Source organism: Ambystoma mexicanum, chromosome 11 (assembly GCF_040938575.1).
Source record: "Ambystoma mexicanum isolate Mex_15411 chromosome 11, UKY_AmexF1_1, whole genome shotgun sequence".
Classification (NCBI taxonomy): domain Eukaryota; kingdom Metazoa; phylum Chordata; class Amphibia; order Caudata; family Ambystomatidae; genus Ambystoma; species Ambystoma mexicanum.
In genome coordinates, this window is record NC_090934.1 from 1,423,360,245 (window position 1) to 1,423,366,779 (window position 6,535).

Consider the following 6,535-nt stretch of genomic DNA (forward strand, 5'->3'; position numbering starts at 1 on the left):
GGCCCCTAAATATCCTAGAGCTCCAATCAGAAGGGCACGTTTTGGTGGTTTGGATTTAGGCAACCTCTGTAGTCAGAGACTGGGCCATCAAAGCGAAGCAAAATGCCCCATGTGTGATGCCGGATTAGAGGATCTAGCTCACTTTCTATTTTTTTGTCCAGCCTATAGCGAGCAAAGGAACAGATACCTACTACCGTTGTTCATAGGCAGAGGCTTTTTTAGGAACATAAGCCAGCTCTGTACTATTTGCTGAATGTACCACACCCACTATAGCCTGGAATTTGTCATTATATATAAGAACTACCTGACACATACAAGAAAGGGGCCTAAACGCAAGGAAACGCATCTAGAAATAATGATTGAAACAACTTAGTTGATTTTAAGCTAAGGGCTTTTATATTACTGGTTTTATGACGTTTTAATTCTTTGTTTCCTAACCTTTTCTTTTTTTACATTGACTGTAGGTAAAGCACACATGTTTTTGCGTTAAGCTCTCTACAATGTTTGAAACATTTTATGTATCACTGTAATATTTCAGCTTGAATTGATATGAAAGAAAACCAATAATGAAATGTAATTTTGTGTTTTATTGATCTATATGTTGAACGTGTTGGATCTTTTATAGATTCTTGTTAATCTAAAATAAAGAATGTACCTACTTACCTACTTTTCGTTTCACGAGTGAAACTTTCACTCACCCCTTCTGGAGAGAGATGGATGGAAAACATGGAAGGAGGGTACACCATGTCTGGATTATTTCTGTTTCTAGGCAGATGGGGCCTCGCTTAGCAGATTGGGCTGGACTGGTCCCACTGGTGGAAGTACCATGGTGAATGTAATATGTTTGATCCCTTCTGCAATAGAACATAGCTATTTCAGGAGTCAAGAGAGAAGGCAGAATTCAGAAGCTCCCATTTAAAGGGTCTCCAGAGAGAACAGACAAATAGTTCTTTATTGCTGAGAAAGACTTTTTCAACCTTAGAAACAGTGTTAGCGCTCTGATGGAGAAGTGTAGCTAAATTGAATATGAAAAAAAGTAGAGATGCTGCAAATGGAGGGATGCCACAGAGGTTGACCTGGGCTTGGACAAAACTAAAACGAAGAGAAGCCCTCCTCTAGCGCTTCTCCAAAATTAAATGTTATAATATAGAGACTTTCTCGTTTTTAGGTTCCATTTGTCATTTTTATTCAGAATTCTATTGTGCTGTAAACAAATAGGGATTCCTTTTTACATCTTGAACATAACATATAAGTTGATGGGAAGACAAAAGAATGCAAAATTTAAATTGGTTTAAAGTTTTTCGTTGAGTTCACTAAGTTGCTGTGTCCCACGTTGTCACTTGAAAGTTGCGAAGCCTTAGTATAATTCACTCGACATTTGGGTTGATGGAGAGACAAAAGAATTCAAAATTTAGATTGGTTCTAAGTTTTTAGTTGAATTCACTAAGTTGCTGTATCCCACGTTGTCACTAGAAAATTACGAAGCCCTAGTTTAATTCACTAGGCAGTATTGGCCTCAATTTGAATTGGTTCAAAGTTTAGTCAATGTTGTCTTCACGTTGTTGCTCGAAAATTGCGAAGCCCTAGTTTAATTCACTAGGTAATATTATCCTCATTCACTAGGTAATATTATCCTCAACACGTGTTTCTCCGCCACATGGTTTATGGCGGTTCTTCAGGAGGAATTTGTAGGTAGATAGGCAAATGGAAAGATCTGAGAGGAAAAAGGTGGGAATAAAGAAAAAAATGGGCAATTTTGAACAGAGTGTTTTATGTTGACGTTTATACAGTCAATGTTGAGTTAGATACTTACAACTAAATATCAAATCTTGTTCATGTATATGATGGTTCCTTTGATGTAGGTAATATTATTAATTCCATCCGGTTTGGTCTGAAAGAGTGAAGAGCATCTAGTTTATATTTGTATCTCTGGGTCAAAGGTACTTTCCAAAAAAATCTAGTCATAATCATCCTTATTTGTTATACTTCAATAGTTCAGTATTATCTTCATGTACAACTGATTCCTGGATTTTGACAATGTAAATGAACTCATATGTTGCCTTGGAACAGTACGGTTTGGTTTAGTATCTAAGTTTGCTTGTGCGGACTTTGAGCTTAAAGACTGTTCGAAGCAACGAAGTTAGTCTAAATACCAAGTTTTCTTAAGAATTGTAAATAGTTGTAAAAGACCTTGCTTACCATGTGAACGGTGTTTTCCTCGCTCTCTCGATACTGTCTGATGTGGTCAGTGAACTCCACATGTTGTGAATGGGTTTCACATAGAGTCGCGTGCGGAGTGACGTCATGCGTGTGTCGCGTGCGGAATGACGTCATTCGCACGTTGCATCACGTGATGACGTCACGCGCACGTATCTAATGGTTGTTTATATTTTTAAGAGCGCCATATTTGCTCGATCCAATTCTAGTGTTCCTGTAGCCTTATATTTGTTGCAAAATTTACAAAGTAATATAGAGGTAAATATCTCTTATTATGATTTACAAAAAATGACATATCTCCTGGTCTGTGTTAAGACCTGTATGGCAAGTGTCCATCATACAAATCCATCTTGCTTCTTGTTGTCGAAGTCTTAATTGTAGATTCCCTCCTCTTGGGGCCGGTTTCAATTTTACTATTCCGTAGAATTTTATCTGACTGATCTGAGAAGGATGATGTGATTCTGTGAAATGATTGGCTATTGGTGATCTTGTATCTCTGTTGGTAATAGCCCTGATATGTTCACTGATTCTTGTCTTGAGTTTTCTGATCGTGCTCCCAATGTATAATTTTTTGCATGCGCACTGAATGATATATATAACAAATTGACTATTGCAATTGATCAGCTGTTGTATGGTGAAGTTGGTGCCATTGGGTTTGATGACGGTTGTTTTACCATTTTCTGCATATTGGCACATGGAGCATTGACCACATTTGTAATAGCCTTTGATAGGTTTATGAAGCCACATTGTTTGTATAGTGGATTTTTCATCAGGATATTTCAACTCAAAATGTGACGGACTGAGCATTTTTTTGAGATTGCTTGCTTTCTTGAAAGTGATGGTAGGTTTGACTTCCAGGATTGGTGTAAGGTCAGAATCTGATTTAAGGATGTTCCAGTATTTGCTAAGAATTTTCCGAATGATTGAATTGTTAGAACTATAGTTCGTGGTAAAATTGATGGTTCTGTGTGGATCGATCACAGTTTTGTCGATTTTGGGTCTTACTTGTAACAACGATTGTCTGGTCCTAGTTGAAGATTTCTGATAGCTGTTTTTGATAAGTTTGTTTGGGTATCCTCTGGAGATGAATTTGCTCATTGTGGATGTTACTTTCTGTTTGAAATCATCAGTTTTTGAACAGTTTCTTTTGACCCTTAGTATTTCACCATAAGGTATATTGTAGATGATGGGCCTCATTACGACCCTGGCGGTAAGGGGTTAACGCCAGCGTTAGCTGCGCCGACCCCTTACCGCCAACTACGAGGTCCCTTAGCGCCATGGCGCTTTTAACACCTGCTTTTAGCAGGTGTTAAAATCCATGGCGCTAAGGGACCATGGAGTTAATTACGCCACCGTAATTTACGGTGGCGTAATTAACGCCTTCCCCACTCCCATTATGCCCTATGGGGCAAAAATGGGAATGGGGAAGGGTAAATGGGGATTGGGGACTTACCGCCCCGCCGACCTCGGAATGGGGCGGTAAGTCCGCCAACCACCATGGCGTAAACGTAGTTTACGCCATGGTGGTAAAGTCACGGCCCAGGCGGTAACTTACCGCCTGGGTCGTAATGAGGCCCGATGTGTTTGGGGTGGCTGCTTGAAGCATGTAGTAGACTGTTAACAGATGTAGGTTTAGTGTACAGTGTTGTACAGATGGTATTGTTATCGATATAGAAGGTGATGTCCAAAAAGTTGATTGAAGTTTGACTGTATTCTGTGGTTAGTTTCAAATTATAGGTGTTGTGATTTAGATAGTTGAAATAATCTTTAAATGCTGTTAATGGTCCGTTCCAAATCAAAAAGATGTCATCAATGTATCTGGCCCAAAAAATTATGTTGTTTAGGTGTGTGAATGATTGATGTTGCCAGGCAAATTCTATCTCAAAATGGCCCATGTAGAGATTGGCATATGATGGCGCATATTTTGCTCCCATGGCTGTGCCTTGTATTTGTCGATAGAGAGTGTTGTTAAAGATGAAAATGTTGTTTTGAAGGGTAAATTGCAACATTTCTAAAATCATATTGTTGTGATCGTTGAGAGATATAGATCGTGTTTTCAAGAAGTATTCTGTAGTTAGAAGTCCTTTTTCATGCAAGATGCTTGTATAAAGTGCTGTTACATCCATTGTAACTAGCCAATAGTTGTCATTCCAAGGTATATTGTCGATCAATTGGATAATGTGCGTGGTGTCTCTGATGTATGATGCCAATGAATTTGCTAATGGTTGAAGCTGATGATCTATATATTCTGAAATGTGCTCTGTGATTGATCCAATACCATTAATGATTGGTCTGCTTGTTGGTAGGTTGATGTATTTCTTATGAATCTTAGGTAGAAAATATATTGTTGGAGTAATCGGATTAGTTGTGATCATATATCGGTATTCATCTTCATTAAGTAGTTCCAAGTCTTTCCAATGACTGCTCATGGTTTTCCATTGTTCGCTGATTTTGATGAATGGGTTTTCTTTGATTTTTTCATAACATTTATGATCTTTTAGATGGGTGAGTGCCATGTGTATATAGTCTTCTGTGTTGAGTAGCACAATGTTTCCGCCTTTGTCTGATGATTTTATGGTAATCTCAGGATTGTTCTTGAGATTATTTAATGCTTGACTTTGGTTGGGTGTGAGATTATTCCTTATCTTGAGTTTTGCATGTTGGTTCATTTTATTGTTGATGTAGATGTCTCTGAGTTCTTTTTGAACTACTTTGCAGAAAGTATCAATAACATTTTCTGGAGGTAAGATTGGTGTGAATTTGGATTTTTCTTTAAGTTTGGTTTCTTGTGCTAATCCCAATGGTATATTTTGTTCTTCCATGAACTTCTCCTTAGTATAGGGATCTGTCTCATCATTGATGTTAAGAAGATCGACTGTGAGTTCCACATGCTTAACTGTTAATTCCGATGGTACTGGTGTTATTTCAGTGGTGTGTCTTTTGATTTCCATATTTGCAAAATATTTCTTTAGTTTGAGTTTTCTACAAAAACTGTGGAGATCAACTACTGTGTTGAAATAATCATAATTACGACCTGGACAAAAGGTGAGTCCTTTATTAAGTGCTTGAATTAGTGGTGTCGTTAGTTCCAAACTTGAAAGGTTGATGACTAGGTCTTCCTTTGGGGTAATGGGGTCTGAGATCTGGTCTGTACTCTTGTTTTTTCTTCTATGTTTGCGTTTGATTCCTCCTCTCTTGCCACGTTTGGTTTTGGTAGAAGAGTCATAATAGGGTTTCTTTTTCCTGGTGCTGAATAATTCCTCATATATTTTTGTTGTTGAAATTCCTCTAAAAAAGAGGAAGAGGATCCAAATGAATTGTATTGGGATTCTTTGTTCCTGTTGGGAATTGTCATTTGAGATGCAGTGGGCAAGATTGATGGAGGTACGCTTCTTTCTTCCAATTCACTATCACTCACTGTGTCCGTATCTGAGGAAAGAGGAGTTGTAGCTGTTTTTTGTAGCTTGATGTATGCTGATCTGCCCCTTGATGTTGTTGTAGGTCTTTTATTGAATGTATAGACTCTTTTGAATTTATAGTCTAGTTCATCTCGCAAAAATTGTCTCTGTTTTTTAATCTTGATATCTGATGCGTATTTATCTATGATTTCATCTAGAATTTCATAATTCTTAAAAGTTTTCTCAGGAATATTTAGTTTTTCAATATTTTCTTTCACTTTGGTGATTTCTTGTATTAGCCGAATATGTTTTACTTTGGCATATTTGATTAATCTATGTATCATTTCGTTGGATGTGGTGGTAAGTAGTTGTTCCCAATCTTTGATCTCTTCTATATCGTCGTCTTCAAATGGAGGAAATATACAGACTCTTAGTCCTCGTGGTATGCGTCCTATCTGAAGGTATTTGTCTAAAGATTTGATTTCCCACCAGCAAGTAAGTTCTTGTTTGAGAAGTTTTTCTTGGGTTAAGAATAATTGTCTTAATGATGTATTATTGCTATCCGGTTTGGTTGTTGGATTTTCTGATAATCCCGAAAAGATGAGTTCCGCTTCTTCCTCTCGTTTTTCATAGTTCCTAATCATAGTGTCCTGACTGATGATATCGCTTATTGAGTTTCTCCTTTTAGAGCTGCCCACTGCTGACAGAATATATTGAGAAAGACTTTTTCAACCTTAGAAACAGTGTTAGCGCTCTGATGGAGAAGTGTAGCTAAATTGAATATGAAAAAAAGTAGAGATGCTGCAAATGGAGGGATGCCACAGAGGTTGACCTGGGCTTGGACAAAACTAAAACGAAGAGAAGCCCTCCTCTAGCGCTTCTCCAAAATTAAATGTTATAATATAGAGACTTTCTCGTTT

General features: G+C 37.7%; 1 long non-coding RNA gene across 1 annotated transcript; it reads right to left on the reverse strand.

The window, feature by feature from the left end:
* Window positions 1-1,154: 1,154 nt before the first annotated feature.
* LOC138504865 (uncharacterized) lies at window positions 1,155-2,338 on the reverse strand. The gene is made up of 2 exons (XR_011280022.1): window positions 1,814-2,338; window positions 1,155-1,714 (listed from the first exon to the last, which is right to left on the reverse strand). It is a non-coding gene; the product is annotated as an uncharacterized lncRNA (long non-coding RNA).
* Window positions 2,339-6,535: the final 4,197 nt, after the last annotated feature.